At 22.6% G+C, this 19818-nt stretch overlaps 1 non-coding gene across 1 annotated transcript; it reads right to left on the reverse strand.

The window, feature by feature from the left end:
• Positions 1-2546: 2546 nt before the first annotated feature.
• Positions 2547-2619, reverse strand: TRNAA-AGC (transfer RNA alanine (anticodon AGC)). Its single transcript has one exon. It is a non-coding gene; the product is annotated as a tRNA-Ala (tRNA).
• Between the last annotated feature and the right edge of the window lie 17199 nt (positions 2620-19818).

Genomic DNA, 19818 nt, shown 5'->3' on the forward strand with positions numbered 1-19818 from the left:
GATTGGATAGCCACTTATGTTTTATATTTGTATTTGATTTTTATCCACTACTAATATTTTGTTAATTTTGAGATTTTATTTTTTGAAAAAATATCGGAAAAAAATTTTAAAAAACTTTTTTTTCTAAAAAAAAAATTAAATCGATTTTTTAAAAAAAGATTATCGAAAAAATTGATTTTTTTAAATAACTGAATTTTAAACTATGAATAAATATTTTTTTTTAAAATAATCAAATTTTAACCGACTTTGAAAAAAAAGTCGATTTAAAAATTAAAATTTTCAAAAGCAGTTGCTTAATTATAAACTGATTATTTAACTATAACCAATTTTACAATTGATTTTATAACCGATTTTAAACCAAATAATGGATTTAGTTATAAATCTAAATTCATATATTGGTTTTAAAATGGATATGGTTTGATTTTAAAAAAAAAAACCAACCATGAACAGCCATAGTTTTGAGTATGTTCATAGATACATCTTTTTTATTTTTAAAGATGTTGGATTTGTTTACATTAGAGGTACTCAATCAATTTGAATGAATGAATATCGTTTTTTTTTTTCTAAAAAAATATCAACTTATATTCGACATTGAGTTATTTGAATACATATAATTGTTTTCTCAATCGATGCATCTAATATTGATTTAAGATCATATATATTAACTTTTCATTTATTATTTTTATTTATATATATTTAATTCAAGAATAAAAGTTAAATTGTGTTGTTTCGTTTACTGAAATAAATTTTTCAATATAAAAAATTTGAAAACGTTAGTCTCATTTGTGATTTTGTATGTAACAAGATAAAATAAATAGTTTTGTTTTGATAAACCATGTTCTTCCTTTGTTCTGGACAACCAAATTCTAAGCATTGGTTTTGCTTCTCAAACTCTTTTTTACTCCTTTTGTTATTGAACTTTGAAACTTTTAATTTTAGACACACATATTTAAAAATAATAAATTAAAGTTGGACATACATATTAAAAAATAATAAAATTAAATATGCTTAAAATTTTAAAGATAGAAAGGAGAAACATGTTGATAGTATTTTAATTGTAGGATGAAAATGAAATGTTTAAATAACAGATTCTTTTGAAAAGGCCTTTTGGTTTGTGATTGGAAATCGAAATATCTGTGATAAGTGATATTGCACGTTAGGAGTAAAGCTTCAACTGCATGCTTCACATTCATCGCACCTTTGAGAATGTCGCAAGGCCAATAATGTGGTGGTGGTGGACCTAGAATAAATTTCGACACAATGTCAATAAACTAATCTATAATTTATTAAATTCATTTATAAGATTGTTGGGTTAAATAAAATGTATTTGGGGTTAGAATTGCAATGATGAATTTGATTGATAATGCGCTTATTATTAATTGGCACGTGATACACCCCAACTACCAGCCATGGTACGGCCCACATAATTCTTCAGCCTTCCACCTTCTTGATTTATCTTATGACCCACATTTGCTTTGCTTCAATAGATTGTGTCCAAACGAACTTGTACGTATGCTTTAATGCATTTCATGTGTTGCAGGTAATTGTGGTTAAACCATCTCACCTAGTGTACCTCATCACAATAATTATATCAATTTCGATTCTCATCCGATTTGGATAGAGGATAGTTGATTTTGTTGGACTTACAGGAAATTTTTAATTATTGGAGAGAGGAGTATTTGCAAATAATGCACATTTCTTGGAGTAAGATGCACTGATTATATAGGCGATAGTCTAAATATATAAGTGACAAAGATATTGAATGATCATCAATACGACAAATTTTAAAAGATACTATCATAGAACCCTTAAAATTTAGATTTAACTGTTGGTGTCTAAAAATCTTAATCATCTCTTATGGATCGTGATATCAAACCGAGTCGGCATAACAAATAAGATCAACCTTAAATTAGTCTAGAATAAATTCTTTTAAAATTTTCACTAATTTTTTTAATATAAATGGAGAGCTATATTTAGAGTTGATAATTGTACAAGACTTTTAAATCTAGTCCCTAAGACATGAAAAGAAAAACTTCAAAACTAAAAAAAGTTTCATTCATTCACATTACATTAAGTCTCCTGATTTTTTGTAAAAATTTTATTTTGGAGAAGATAATTTATCATTGTTTATTTTTTTTGGAATTGTTTTTAAAATTTATGTTTCATAAAAAAAAAAAAATTATGAATAAATAACTTTCCCGAAACTTTATTTTTTTATATAAAATGAACTGAAAAATAATATTGAATAATAAAATATGGGTCCACGAAACCCCCGTAATCTAAACCAACAAAGAATGACATAACAAAAACTATATTTTATGGGGATTAGTAGTTGAGGCTTAAATCGTGGAAGACCAAAAAATTATAATTGAGAGAAGATTCCATCTCAACTATATACTTACTCCATTCCAAAAACTATTGATTTTTTAAGCTTTTCTTTTGTATCGAATTTATTAATTTTAATGTCTAATTAATTAATGTATTTTACTTTGTCAACAAAAAGTCTTTGACCAACTAAATAAAAATAAAATGTAATTTAACAATTATGGAGATGCGGGGTATCGATCCCCGTACCTCTCGCATGCTAAGCGAGCGCTCTACCATCTGAGCTACATCCCCATATATTTTATTGAAAGACATTTCTTTTAAGTGAAGTTTTAAGTGATAATATTAAATATAATAAAGTTACTATTACATTTATGTACATTTGTGTCCACCAAACATGTCATATTTTTTTCCTTGTATTTGAATTTGAATCTAGATATATGTATTATATTTCATAACCTATACACACTAATATTTTTTGATTGCTAATTTATACATTCATTTACCTAGTAGTATCTATTTTGATGGTTTTTTGTGAGTATTTATTTATTGTTAGGATTTTGTCAAGTATTCTTTATTTTTAGATATGACAATTGAACTATATTCATTAGATACTGGCAAAAAATATATCTAATCGAGAGGAAAAAGTTTATATGATATATTAATACAAATATGGGTATGAGTAATTATCTACATATTATATGTACTATTTTTTATTTAAATAATTATTATACACACATATTTATTATCAACAAAACAAAAGATATAAAATCTATACCGACTAATAATATATAGGCTACTCGTATAAAAATACAAATAAAATGACAACAAAAGTTAGTAAATTTTTTATTTATTTTTCGAATCGAATTAAAATATTCCATAACTATATATAAATATATAAAGTTAACAATAAATTTCATAAAATATATTAATTGTTTTCTAAATTTTCTTTTATTTTTATTCAAATAAATTTATGTTTAGTCCAATAATAATATTTTTTATTTTATTTCTATAAATATCACTTAATCAAATAAATATTTATATGATGGCTGATGCAATATAGTTTTAAATACTTTAGTTTATTATTTTCATGATTTAACATTAAAGAACTTTTAATATTTTCTTAGATGTATTAAAATGACATGGTATTTTGTGTTTAATAATTTATTTTAGGCTAAATTACATCCGTGGTTCCTTAACTTAATTTCAGGTAACGTTTTAGTCATTTATCTTTTTTTTTTCCCGAGTTGGTCATTTGTTTTAATTTTAAGTGACAATTTGATATTTTATGTTTTAAAATTTCAACAATGTTATCCTTTTTTATAAAAAAATATCAAAAAAATCATCAAAATTTTCAACTAGACCCCATAAACTTAATAATCATCTTCAATATAATGCAAATTTTATCAAATCCATAACTCAAATATTCAAATACACTCATATTTTTATCTCCAACAACATCAAATAAAGAATGAAAATATGAGTTTATTTCAAGATTTAAGTTATGAATTTGATTAAATTTGTATTTTATTGAAGATGATAATGAATTTTATGGGTTTTCTTTGAAAAATTTGATGATTTTTTTAAATTTTTGTAATAAAAAGGACATATTATTGACATTTTAAAACATAAAATATCAAATTATCAATTAAAATTAAAATAAATAAGCAATTAAAAAAAAATATAAAAAACTAAAACATTATCTGAAATTAAGTTAAAAATAATTTAACTTTTATTTTAATTAAAACGCAAACAATACTAAAGAATACATATACGATACTATACCTACGCGAATATAAATCTAAATACGAGTAATGTTTCAAACTCCTGATGTAGATAAGTACTATAGTAGATATCTATTACCATCCCATTATTTTTTTTCTCAAACGAGATAAAACAATAGAATATATACGTTGTTAGTTTATTTCTGAAACTGAATACTGCTTATATGGTGGCTCTGAAGTATATTTATGTTTTAATTTATTCAATCTCTTTCTCTTTACTATTGTGTTTGTTTACTTTCATGAACTCAGTTTATTTTTCGATGGCTTTTTGCTTGCATGAAATCTCAAATTCTTCCTCAGATACTAAAAATTCAATTTTCATCCAATAAGATTTTTTTCAAGAGTTTAAGATAAAAAAATGTATAGGCACAGCCATTCATGATATTTGTGAATGTGAAACTTAAAGGCATCTTGTTCTTGTTATTCTTTTTTTCTTTTGACCGGAAAGGCATCTTTTTTAAATTTCATGACATGCGTTTCTTAAATTTTCACACCATGCCGTTTTAATTATAGTTGACAAAACCAATTGCCGGTTTTGTTTATGAGATACTAATATTTTTATTTTTATTTTATTTTTATTAAGTATTTTTAATAATTGTATCTCTCATAAATTGGGAGATGTCAGATTGTTCAATAGTAGTATTGAGCTACAAATTTATTTTCAATTTTGAAGACAAAGAGTGATTATTTTGGGTTATTTATATGAAATTATCTTTAATATCATTTTTATTTATTTATTTATTTAAATAAGTAGAATATACATTATTTGTTTTCTTTGTTGTGTTTTTCATAGAATTTAGATCAATCTCGATTTTATGACATTTGTAAAAAAAAAATTTAATTTTTTTTTTCAGTTTTATGTTGTTAATCTGAATGTTTGAGTTTATTTACAGATTTATTTTTTTTCGATTTTAATGATTTTAAATTTGTATTGTTTTTGTTGTACTCTATCAATTTAAATAAATATATTTTATTTTTTTCAAAAACATCGCTAGTAAATCTTTTAATATTTTGTGGGGTTGGTTAGATAGATTAAATAACATCATAATTCCGTGTAAGATATGATATTTATGACATTATAAAAAAAAATAAGATGCATGATAGATATTTATAGTTATTTATGTCTAATGCATCGATCTCTAAATATTGTTCTCTGTTAAACTATTTTTTTATTATGATTTCTTCTATTAATTATCTTTTAAAAATAATTTGTATACTTCAATTAAAAAACAGATTTTATCCAACATCGATACCTAATATTCAATACAATTTTTTTAGTAATATATTAAAACTGAACTCGAATTTTAAAAAAGTACACTCATTATTTTTACCATGGTACTTAGTATTTAAAAATTAAGTTGTTGAATTAAAATCATAAACCATCATAGTATAATTAAAAAAAATTCCCCACCTATTCCCGAAATGGAATCAATATTGCAAAAGCGAAAAGAAATTGATCCCAATGTATTTATATTTTCATTCCAAAAAACTTTGGATAAAATTTGATTATAATTTATTCCAGAGGGAGAGGGAGTAAATTTTAATCAGCAATAGCAGGGTTTGGTTTTGTTGAGAACCTTAATGTATACATAGCTGTGTAGTGAAAGAGTTAGTAATGCAATTACTTGGAACATTAAGGTATGAGTCCAATGTCAATTCAAAAGTGCACTTTAAAAAAAAAACTCACCTATCATTCAAATTTTATTATCTTATCACATAATCGTAACTTGTATTTACTTTCGGTGTAAAATAATTTACAATGATTATTAAATTCATTTCCAAACACGTGTGGTTTTTCAGAAAAATGGGGTGGAAAAGTTGGGCTCTTAAGCATATCAGCAAAAGGCCCAAAATTGCCAAGCATTGGACAACTATGGTTTAGCAAACATAGCATTAAGAAACATGTTGATGAAGTCACTTTTGAGGAAATGTCACAATTTTTGTAACACAAACAAAAAATTAAATTTGTTAGTCTTTGCATTGCTCCACCCAGCCAATTTGAACATTTAGAATTGTAATTGTCACCTCGTTGCTTTCTTCTCCGAAGTGTTGAAAACTGGCTCTTATGAATTTAAATGATGGTACTTAACTTAAGAATCGTGTCTATATCTACAACATTGGTTAATGTATCTTATCCTTTAATGACTTGATGTACTTTTTGTACCCGTCTCTATTTATTTATTTTTGTAAAATAAAACTTAAATTTTACTTTTACAATAATTAAACCCGGAGCTTGAAACTCATTCTTTATTAATTTATGTGTAACACTTTTTTTGGGGTCAAATATGTGTAACTTTTTTTTCAATTGAATTCATTGACTTCTATATATTATATAAGGTGTTTCTTCTTCTATCTCAAATCTTCTCAAATACATAAAAATATGTATATGAATTGACTTTTCTGAATAAAATTTGGGAGTTTTTGAAAACACTTGAGGGTAAGTAAAAAACTTTTTATTTCATATATATAGTAAATTATGGTTTAGATTTTGTTATGGCCCAAACACTAAATCCAAGTAGGATAAGCCCTATAATATGTTTGTTGTTAGCCATAAAAAGATATTTAGATAAATTCCATTATGATAGTCATGTGTAGTTTGTTATACTGTGCTAAATAGGGGCATTTTTTATGTGCTTAGCTTGTATAAAGAGGAAATAAGACACATTGTAAAAATATTGAAGAAAGTTAATTTGTTCGCTTAGTTTTGTGATGAACTAGAATAAAACTTCACTCACATATCAGTTGGGAGTGTAAGATTTGTTGGATAATGTTTGGGGTGGCAAAATAGATGCATTCATCCAAATTCATGCAATCAATTTAATGCAATATTCATCTAATTCATTAATTCTGACAACAAATAGCTAATGAATTGCTTTAAAAAAAAGCCGGTGAATTGGATCTATCCATCCATTTAATACCAACAATTATGCTCAATCCATCCATTAATCCATTAATGTATTATTTTTATATTTTTTTTACTAAAATCGAAAGTCATTCAAATTAATAAAAATATATTTATCGAGAATAATATAATTTAAAGTTGTTAAAATAACATATGATAAATCTGCGAATAAAAAACAGATAAGATAGATTTAAACACGAATAATAATAATAATAGTTAATTAATAACAATTAACCACATTTGATATTTTAAAAAATAACGGTACTTATAGGGTAGAGTTTGACATGTGATTCACAACTAGGTATAAAAATACATTAAATTCAACTAAACTTTGTAAAATTCAAATTTATTAAGTCAGCAAATCTGAGGATTAAGTTTGACTAAAAGATGAGCTATGTATTACCCATTTTTAATATTAAATAAGTCTAATTTTCTAGACTTAAATCTATTATGTATTCAATGAAGACAAGTTCAAAAAGAACGGAATAATTTAAAGGCGAGACTTTATTGATTCCAAAATTTATCATCAAATAATAATACATAAATATTATTTTGAAAAGAAAAATCAAAAAGTAAAGTTAATCAATTACAAAATTAATTTAGTTGTGTGATATGAATTAAATTTAATTGTGAAAAAAATTAATTTAGTAAAAAGTCATGACATTGAATAAAGTTTGAATATAATTGGTTTCAATTCATTTTGAACATAACACCAAACATGTGTTAAATATTTTTGAAATTATCTTCTAATATTAAAAATTAGATTTTTAATAAAAAAAATATAATTTTAATTATTAAAAAAAGAGATTAAATAAATTTTAATCTCTATAAAAAAATTATCAACTTTTTAATCAATAATTTTTTTTTATTCTCTGTGTTTGAAATATTTTTACATAAAAAAAAAATGATATTTTTAATCCCTAAAAAAATCTATATAAAAATAAAATAAATATTAGAAATGAATAATTTTTGTAAGAACTCAAATTAAAATATCGTAATCTTGTAAAAGATTAAAAATGTATTCAACAAAAAAAAACCACATTAATTTTTTTATATTATAAAAATAAAAAATATTTGGAGTCCTCAATAGCGGGTCTTACACAACACAATTTCTTGAAATATAGAACTGAAGAGATAAAAAATGTACATTTCATGAATAAAATTATAAAAAATTATATAAATAAAAGAGAGATAAAAATATACTAATCAAATTATCCTTATAACTATTAATATATTTGCAATTTCATTTATGTAAAACTCGAAAGATGATACAATTGAAAATAATAATAATAATTAATTTTAATTCAAAAATTAAGAGGCTCATTCATTTTAGAATAATTTATTAAAAAAAAGGTCACTCTTTATAGGACAAGGTGATTAATTATGAGTATTGTAGGAACCGGGCATCAAATTTAATTATTGATATGTAATTAACTTTAAAATTAAAACTACAACTAATATAAAGGAGAACAAAGGAATAATTGAATGTTTGGTTGAAACTTCATCATTAAATTTAATATTTAGGTCAAAATAATGTAAGTGATACTTAAAGAATAAATGTGAGATAAAATTTTAATTTAATTTTAAATTACTTACTACTACTTTATTAATTTCTTTAAAAAAAAAATTTGCTTTAAAAATTTTGAAAAAAAAGAAATTGTTCATTTTTTCTTTAGAAAATTTTGAGCAAAGAAAATTAATTTTGGTAAAAATATTTATTTTTTTTTAAATTATTAATATCTTTTTTAAATTACTAAAATAGTATTAAGTAATTTATTAAAATTTCATGTCATCATGTTAAGCTTTTTTTACACATTACTATGTCAATATTTTTGAAAATGAAAAACTAAAATTGCAGGAGAAAAGTGAGATGATTAAAATTGCATATTTATTTAAAAGGTGCTTATTTTACCTTTATTTTTAAATGAGGAATATTTATTAAAATATACGTCTCTTGCCTTTGAATATAAATAATAAAATGACCAATTTATGAGATTTTAAATATAAGCAAAAGTTTAAAAACTCTAATTCATTTAATGATTTTATTCCTATATTACCTATCATTAATTTAACTTTTATGTTTCCAATAACTTTTATTCATCGAAGAAGTTATTCCGAAAGGCAGTTTAAAAAATACAATTAATTTGAAAATTTTAAACGATATGAATCACTTTTCTTGAAAAGTGTGAGTTGAATTCTTTTACTTATATATAAAACTGTATTGATGTTTATCTTCTAAATCATATTAAATGTTAGGATATCAATTTCAATGCATGGTAACTTGAATGTTAAATATCTCTAGCTTTATTAGTTTTAAACTTTTAATAAAACTAATATTTATGAAGAAAATTTAAAATGAAAGAACAATTCTTCATTTAAAGATAGAAAAGATATAGTGTTTAATGAACACTTATAAATAGATTTGTATATGTTTCTTTAAATAATATTAACAAAAATGCAACCCGTAAAGTAAAGAGAAAGTTATAAATGAAGTAAATATATTATAATTTTACTAAATTTATTTTAATAATAGTTAATGCATTCATATTATAAAAAAATAATAATAATAACTCAAAAGTAAGAAAATTGGATTTTGTGTTCTCAATTAAATTGGTATCCTTTCAATATGTAAAATTATAATTTTATCTCTTTTATTTTTATTTTTTTCATTAAAAAAAAACTGTTCCAAACTTGTACCCCTCTACCAAAATTTTCGATTTGTAAATTTTTCTCTCCAAAAATTCAATATACAATATAAAACTATCGGAAACTTTATTTTCATAAAATCAAGTATGCAATTTTGTTTTAAATTATCAAAAGAGTCCTGATTTTTTAAAATTAAAATTTTCGGTAGCGTTAATTTGTATATTAAAAATCTCATTGATGAAATTTTTGATAGTTATTATTAATCTTCAAAAAATTAAGTTTTAAAATTTTTTATATCTAATTTTTTAAAGTATAAAGTTTGATACAGAAAATAACCATTGAAAATTTCAAAAACTAAAATTTTCGATTAAAAATAGTTGTAAGAAATTTCACTGAAATATCTAGTTTGAGAAATTTAAGGAAAAAAAATTACTTTTCAGAAATTTGGAAATGTGGGATATGCTAAATTATCTGAATTTATTTTAATTTTCACTTTTTAGTAAGTTAAGGGATAAAAATTATTTGAAAAGTATAAGTTTAGTTGAGGGTACAAAATCTAATTTTTCAAAACTAATTTATATCATACCATTTTTTTTTTTATTTAAAAAAAAAAGATAAATTCCACTATAATTAACACACATAATTGTGATGTCTGAATTAAACCCGTACAAATATTCAATTTAACAATATAATACGGTTAAACTAAGACTTAAAAAGACAATAACATAATACTGTTAATTATAGGATATATAATTGGAAAAATAATTATAATTATAATTATAATTATAATATTACATTTAATCAGTTGAAAAGTGAAAGTCATATTAGATACTATTTTATTTTGGTAAATGTGCACTCATAATAACACAGTATTTAGGCGAAGTTTATTTTTATGGCGGAAACGCATGTTTGACTGAAGATGCAGTTCTCACCTTCTGAAAATAACATAGTATCCTATAGTTTTTCTTTCTTTCTTTCCTCTATGTAGTTTGTTTTAACTTGACCACGTAAACTAATATACAAATTAAGTAATATTTGTAAGATCAAACTTAATTATTAAATTTCAAAATTATTAAATTAAATATGTATTCTAAATTCCTGAGACTTTATACAATTAAATAATTAATTTTTTTTTATTGTATGTATAAAGTCATATTAATTTTTTAAAGGAATAGTCATATTAATTTTAAGTAGGGAAAGTTTACTAAAGTAAAATATTATTTTGATATTTATCTTCCAAAACAAATTAATTAAATGCTATAATTCCATATATAATGCATAAATAAGGTAAAGTAAATTTTATCTTTCTCTCTATTAATATATTTAAAATTTTAATAAAATGACTTATTTAACAGTGTCCTCAAAAAAATTTAATCACTCTGCTTATCGGTTTTAAGTTGTAGAAAAATTCTCACGTATATCGTAACATGGTCATGTATTTTTTAGACAATTATCTAAAAAATAGAAAACTGTATTATGATGTTGGTAAGAATTTCTTCTCCAAGGCACTTAATTTTAATTTTTTATATTCCACTTAATTTGAAGCTAACAAAGAAATCCATCACTGAAATAAATATAATTTATGAGAATACAAATATGGTAGTTGTTAGTAATTAAATTATATCTAATTGTTAACAAAGTTACCCATTTTGGAGCATATGTAATTATAATATATAAAAAAATATTTTTGTCAAAAGATAAATACTAATATAATACAAGAAGATATCAAATTACACCTAAAAAACATTCAATAACGTTGTTGACTAATTAGTTTTACAATCAACCGTTAAATCGAAAATTACTATCATATAAATTATATCTATAAATTTTAATATTAAACTACGTTTATTTTATATGTCATCTTGATGCATTAAGATTAACATCAATAATGTAATTGTATATAAAATTATTTTGACCCATCTTTTATAGATATGATGATATATATGACAATACATATTGCTTTCAATCTAGCGAGTGATTTTGAAAAATATTTATTCAATACAATAATATTGAAAGAGTATAATTCTTTGAATGTAATTTGACATCGCTTCATATAATATTTATATATGAAGTATAAGTTATAATTGAACTCTATATGAGTTGGCGTGACTCATGTTGATAAACAAAATTAGGTGAAACTTCTAGAAAAATGTAGTCGAGTTGATAAGTTTTTTTACATAAAGCACAAGAAGAGCACAACTCAAACGTTTTCACAGTAGGAGTGTGAGATCGTGAGAGAAAGGGAAAATAAAGAGATCAACGAGATATTTCCTATGAAGCTTTATTCTCTAGGTAAGATTCACAATCGCCTACTTTTCATGTTTTAATCTCGAACAATTTCCTTTATATTTAGAAGAAAACAAATCCTAGAAAAAGCATTCATATAAATGTTATATTTTTGGGAGTTGATTGGATTTGTAATCTCTAAAGTGTCTTTTTCTAATACATGGATTTATTTGTAATATTGGCTTTCATGGATTTTTTGAGTAATTCTTTATTTGTTATAATTTTTTGTCACATATTTTCTCCGGACAAGATGCAACAACATATTCTATTGTTTAGTTTAGAAGTGAAGTTGTGAAGAGAAAAATAGATAAGAGAGAAGGTAGCAAGAGAGAAATAGATGAAAAATATAATAGAACTGAGACGTTGATTGATATAAGAGAAAGAGATGAGAAATATAAGAGAGGAGAAATACATGAAATAAGTGTTGTTTGTTTATAAAAATACAATAATGCCTCTATGTTGAATAATATTTTTGTTAAAATTAATTTAATTTATTTATTTAAACCAAATTACCTATTTAATTGAATTATTAATTATTAATTTTATTTAAATTACTTGCGTTAGTTAATATTTTGATTTAATAATTTAATTATAAATTAAATAATTAAATTATTATTTTTTATTATAACTAATTTTAGAATATAATTATTAATACTCATGTATTATTATTTTTCAAAAAAACAAAATATCATTTTTCAAAAATATATTATTAATTAATTATTAAAACAACACAACGTGATTGTAAAAAAAAAAAACAACAAACAACACATAGCAAAATTATTTTTCTTTCTCTTTGATGCTTCTTGGCTGAAACAAACAAGAGAAATGTTATCTCTATTAGCTCTCTTATTGCAATTTCACCTTAATCAAAGACATTGATAATTTGTTTCAGAGGCCGTATAAGGGTAAGACCACCAAAATAAGCGAGGCCTCCCTAAAAAACAAAATTTTTTACTTAAAAAAAGGCCTCAAATATTTTTTTATCTATGAAAAACGCCTCACATTTTAATATTTTTAAAACTAATTTTGATAAAATTTTATATAAATAAAATATTTTGTTTTTATTACAAATTATTTAATACTTATCTCAGTACAACTAAATTGGTTAATTAAGACAGTAGAGATGAGAGAAATATTAATTATAAATTGAATAATCACGAGATAAAAGGTGAGTACATCATTAATATGAGAAATACTAGTTATAAATGGAGAGATCACGAAATAAATAGTAAATATATTGTTAACATGAGTTACTTGAATGGTACAATATATACACATTCTTTTCTTCTTCAACTAAAATATAGAAAATTTTACATGAGTGTCTGATGTTGCCGTATAACCGTTGAAATGTTTTATTTCATTATTTGAAAAATATAGAGAAAATAGATTTGAAAATGTCATTAATTTTTTTAATTTTTTTTTATATAATTATTAAATAAAATATTAATAATTTATTTATTAAATTTTAAAAAAGTCTTATCTAATAATTTCGCTTTAGACCTCATGGCCGGCCCTAATTTGTTTTCTATTTCACCTTGATTTATTTTCTATCTCATCTTTTTATGTTTTGTTTACGTTTTTTTAACATTGTTCGTTCTCACACCGTACTTTGCATGCAATCTCAACCTCTTTGTTAGAGACAACCCAATTATTTAAATTGTTAAAAAGTATAAAATAAAAAAGAGAAATGTCTACACATTAATATTTGTGACTATGACTTGACTGTATTGAAGAATATATATTTTTTGAGTTCATGACATAGTTTTTTGGAATAGTTTTATACTTTATAGTTGACAAACCAATTGAGGTTTATTTATTTATTTACTTATTTATTTATTTATTTATAGTTTGACCAATTTTTGTTATAGAGATTATATAAATAAAAGAGGTAAGTGTATCAATTCTTCATATTAGATATTTTTATTCAATTATTTTAAATATTGTATCTATGAGAAATGAAATATATCTTGTTTTTCTTTAATAAGGTATTGAGGTGTGATAAAAAATGACAAATAATCAAAGGAAAAAGGAGAAAAAAGGAACAAAAGTTTCAAAAGGAAAAGAAAAGGTTGAATCTACAGATGGAAAAGACATTTCAAAATATTTCAGGAAAGTTCGAATTATATACTCAGATCCATATGCGACAGATAATTCAAGTGATGAAGATAAAGTTGATAATACTAATAGCGTAATGCCAACGGTTAAGAGAGTTACGAAAGAGATTTTGATTCCAAAGTTGGAATCGAGTAGCAAACTATACATGAAAGAAGGAAACCGAAAAACTGTTTCTACAAGCAAGTACAGAGGTGTTCGACGTAGGAAATGGGGAAGATATTCTTGTGAGATTCGTGATCCATTTCTAAAGAAACGAGAGTGGCTTGGTACTTTTGATACTGAAGAACAAGCTGCTTTAGTTTATAAGAAAAAAAAAGATGAGTTTGAGAAAAGAAAAGCTTTATTGCATTTGAAGAATTTCAAACAAGGTTTGCTTCTTTTTTTGCTTAATATTGTCGAAGTTAAAAGCTAAATTTTCATGAGTATTAATCACTGTATATATTGTATCATATATGTCACGTTATTTATAATAACTCACATATCATTTTTTAGTAAACTGTCGATTTTTAAAATAGAGAAACAAATTTCGTGAATCAATAAAAATATGAGGATTAAAACTATAATTAAATATTAAAAAAATATTAGCATGAAATAGAATATTAGTATACTGAAAGTAGTAGTTTATGAAGATGATTGGTGGATTCTTGATTTGTTAGATGATTTTGAGATTGATCTCAACTGCAAGGCACAAGGAAAAGGGTGTGGTGGTGGTAATAATTTTGATGATTCATCTGATGATGATGACAACGTTGGTGGTGGTAGTTCACATCATAATATTATGGATGTTCAAGGTAACAGTTAATCTGGACCTTTGTACTTGAAAGTAACTTTTTTAGATTATGATTTAGACTTACTTAGCTTGGATTAATGATGAAACTTTGCATGTGGATTGTTTTGTAGTAAGTTGATGCATATGACAAGACAAAAAGATGGTGCTGTACAACATATGCAGGAGATTTTATTTGGCATTAGTAGAGTTAGAGAAATAAAAGTTTATGTAACTAACTTTTATTGATTAGTTTTTCTTATTAAACTTTTATTGAATTGTTACAATGTGAATTGCATTACAAATGAATGTTTTTTTTTTGACATGTTTATTATTTTTAAAAATATAAACTATTTTTCATTTCAAAATTTTTTTTGACTTTGTTTGTTGAGTTTTCTAATTTAAGTTTTCATAATCTCTTATCAATTACCTTGATACCTGAAATTTAATATAGACTATGGTGCCCATTAAATTAAATACTATGTAATGTTTGTACACAAAATTATTAGTGAAAATAGTGTAATTATAGGATCAATTTCAACAACATCAATATACTCTACAAACACTTTGTATATGGAGGCTGCCTTGTTGTACCATTGCATGCATGCATTAGATATATAATTTTATGAACTAGGATATCATAATTTAAATGTTATATATGGACTACGGTGCAAATAGAAAACATAAATCTAATTGAAAATTAAGCATATATAGCAACAATTTATTTTGCTAGATCGTACATCCAAGAGACATAATATATATGATAACACACCAATCAAAGATCGGAATTTAACTTTGGTTATCTACTTTGTTGGAGTCTCACTCCATATTTTCATCGAGAAAAAGAAAGAAAAAAAAAAGAAATTTAATTTTTTTAGTAATTGATCTCGCTGGTGATTGAATTTTTTGTCTGAGCTATAACTATTTAAAATTTAATTTAATTGCAGTTTTGGTCATTTTATTATTATCAATTCACGAAATTTGTCTCTTATTTTATAAGTCAACAGTTTTGATTAATCAATCATATTTTTTAACTAAAAAATGACAATTTGACATTTTTTTAAATGACGTGAAGTGCAATTTTACAACATCTAGATGCATTAATTATTCATATGTCATTAATTAAATTAAAAATATGAAGAAAAAAAAATTGAAGCTGAAAACTAAATTTTTACGCTGTTTTATTCCAATTTCATATGTGTTAGTAATGATATATCATCGTATCACATGACACATTATTTAAAACATTTCAAATCATCGTTTTTTTTTAATCTAAAATAGTGGACAAATTCCGTAAATTGAGAATAAAGTAACTAAAATTACCTTAAAAATTCTTCTATTATGGTTAAAACTTTTCTAACCTTTCTTATTCCCTTGCAAAATAAGCTTTAAAAGGGTTTAATTGTCTTCAAACACCAATATTCACTAGCAATTAACCAATCTTGATTTTTTTTAAATTGAGCCATTGCTTTAAAATTAACCTTTATTATTATTATTATTATTATTATTATTATTATTATTATTATTATTATTAAAAAATTAGTTTTAAGCAAAAGTTAAATAACTCTAATATTATTATTCCTACAATAACTTTTTATTAATTTAAATTTTATTTTTTTAATATTTTTTTTATTCATCTAATAAGTTCTTAGGAGAGACGCAATTTAAGGAATACAATTAACTTCTTTTATTACTTTGAAAAAATTAAAGAGTTAACTACCCATTTCTCTCTTCATTCATATTTCGAAATTTAAATAAAATTATTATCTTATAATAAAAAATTTATATAAGAGAACGATACTTCTTTTCAAAATATGAAAAAGGTTAAAATTTAATAAACACTGCAAAAAAAAATTGCAAAAAGAAAATTTATATTTATATTCTTTCAATAATGTTAGAAAAGTTAAAACTATATAAAGTCAATATATATCCTTATGTCTTTTTAACACTAGATTGGACTGAATAGTTATTTTTTTTAATAAAACTATTTAGTCTTTACATTTCATTCTACATCGTATATTAAAGTGATTCACACATAACTTAAAGATAATTTAAAAATGAAAGAAATAGATTAACAATTTAACCGAATTAATTTAAAAATAATTAATGTATTTATCTTTATCATAAGAATATATCTTATATAATAATATTAATTAGACCAATTATTTAGGCATAATTAGAGCATATCTAATTTAAAAATAATATAATTATAATATTACACTAAATCAGCTGAAAATTGTATTTCATATTATAAAAATATTTTAATTTTGTAAATGTGACACTTAAAGAGATTATTTAATATCAAGGTCTTAAGAAAATTCATACTACTATATATCCAAAAGTCTGTTTTAATTTAAAGACATAAACTAAAATATAAAAATTAACTGTAATTATAAAATGTGGTTATATGTATAATCATTAAAGTCATATTTTAAGCAGGGAAAATTTACTAAAGTAAGACATTAATTTTATATTTATCATTCAAAACAAATTACTTAAATGCTAGGATTCCATTTTTAATACATAAACAAAGTAAGGTAAATCTTATCTTTCTCTCTATTAATTATATCCTGATAATTTTAATAAAGTTATTTATTTAAGATGAATTGTCTTCAGAAAATTTTGATTACTCTGCTAATCGGTTTTAATTTGTTTTTTTTTTTTTTGTTGTTGAAAAAATTACTCCGTTTTAATTTGTAGAAGAAGATTCTCACAGATATCATAACACGCTCTTCTATATATTTTTTTTGACAATTGACTACAAAATTAATTAAAGAGTTTTGTAATACTATCTATTATCTTCAGAAATTAACTATAAATCACAAAAACAAAACAAAAGACTTCCATGACACGAATTGTCAAAATAAAAAATAAAAAAAACCGTATAGTAACAATTGTCCAAAAAAGAATCGTACACTGAAACAAAGCACTTAAATTTTAAATTTTTTTTACTCAATTAAATTTGTAGTTGACAGAGAAATACATTAATTAAATGAGTATAATATAATTTTTAAGAATACAAATACGGTAGTTGTTAGTAATTAAATTGTTTCTTAATGAATAACAAAGTTACCATATTTTGCAGTATTTGTAAATACGGTAGTTGTTAGTAATTAAATTGTTTCTTAATGAATAACAAAGTTACCATACTTTGCAGTATTTGTAATTATAATATATGGTTAAATAAATTTTAATTTCTATAAAATCTCATAATTTTATTTTTAGTTCTTATAAATTTTTTTATTAGTTTTAAATCGCTTAAAATGTATATTTTTAGTTTTTGGTTTTATTATAACTATTGTCTATCCTTTGAAATTTTTTTTTACTAATGTTTAAGACATTGTAAGTAATTTACTAATAAAAATTTAATTTTTTTTTAACAAAAGCTATATATTAAGTACTAATTTTTAAGCACTAATAAGTTAAAAAATTCATACTTAATTAATCATTTGTTAAAAAAATTTAAAATTTTGTAAGATAGTTGTTAAACATGTCCTAAACATTACTAAAAACATTATATAAAAATTGGAAAGATACATAATAGTTAGATAAAAATCAAAGACTAAAAATGAAATTAACTTTTTAAGGGACTAAGAGTTGAATTTTTTTTTATAAGAATTAAAAACAAAATAGTGAGATTTTATAGAGAATAAAAATTTATTTAACTTTATAATATATAATATAATACATTTTTGTCAAACACAAAAGTTACCAAATATGAGCAAAAATCGAATTATATCTAAATAATTAAACTCGTTAAATAACATTCAATGAATATTTTATGTGCAAATTTTCTTGTAGATTTTAATTTAAAATCTGCAAAAAAATATATTACCTGCAGATTTTTTATCTTTTGTTTTTTTATGTAAAACTTTTATGGATATCTATTTCAGGAAGATTTTGGAATCCGCAGAAAAATTCAACAATCCGCAACAAAATTTTATTCAGTAAAAAATTTAAATTAATGCATTTTCCTGCAAATTTTCATCCGCTCATTTTTGCAAATATATTTCTTGAGAACTTTTCAGCATGTAATTCTACAAGTAACTCCATAGAAAAAAGCCCATAAATAACGATTTTTGTAGGTAAATTTATAGGAAAGTTGTGCGTGCATATTTATTAAATCAGTAGATATATTCGCATGTGGGGATTGTTTTGACGATAAACAGTTTTAATTGTTTATTTTAATAGAAATCTATTACATTTCAACTAAAAACATATGAAGACAACGTTGAAGGTCAAGAATTTCCACCATGGTTGAATGTCTAGGGTTTCAGTATAAAGAATACGGTTTTTTGTTTTAGATTTTTTTGAAATAAATAAGTTGTTTTTTTTAATTGATTTCATTGATAAGTGATAAAAATAATGATAAGTGATAATAATTTTTTAGTTCATATAAATTCTCAATTTTTTATTTTAGTCTTTATATAAAATATCATCAATTTTTAATCCTTTAAAAAAATTTATTTTTATTTTTTGTCTCTGATTTAAAATAAATTATTGTTATCCTTTATATTTTTGAATTTTTTTTCAATAATACGTGTTTAGCATCTGTTTACAAAAAATTAGATTATTTTAACAAATAATAAATTAAACATGAATTTTTTAATCTTTTTAAGCTTTAAAATTCATATTTACTTTGTAAATAGTTAAAAAATTCTAAATTATTTGCAGGGAAATTTCTTATAATGTATCAAATATTATTGCAAAAAATCATTCAAAAATTAATAGAATACACAAGAGTTGATTCAAAGTCAGAAATAAGAAATAAAAACGAAAATTTATAGAGAACTAAAATTTGACGAAATTTTTTGTAGAAACTAAAAACAAAATAATAAAAATTTATTTAACCCTATAAATTTGATCTGAAGATTTTGCTGCGGACTTATAAATGAAAGTTTTCCTTAAGATTTATTTGCAAATTTAAGAAGAGATTAAGTTACATCATGATTTTGTTGCTGATTATTCAAGCGGAACATATCCGCATATAAATT

This window comes from Cicer arietinum, chromosome 6 (genome assembly GCF_000331145.2).
Source record: "Cicer arietinum cultivar CDC Frontier isolate Library 1 chromosome 6, Cicar.CDCFrontier_v2.0, whole genome shotgun sequence".
Lineage (NCBI taxonomy): Eukaryota > Viridiplantae > Streptophyta > Magnoliopsida > Fabales > Fabaceae > Cicer > Cicer arietinum.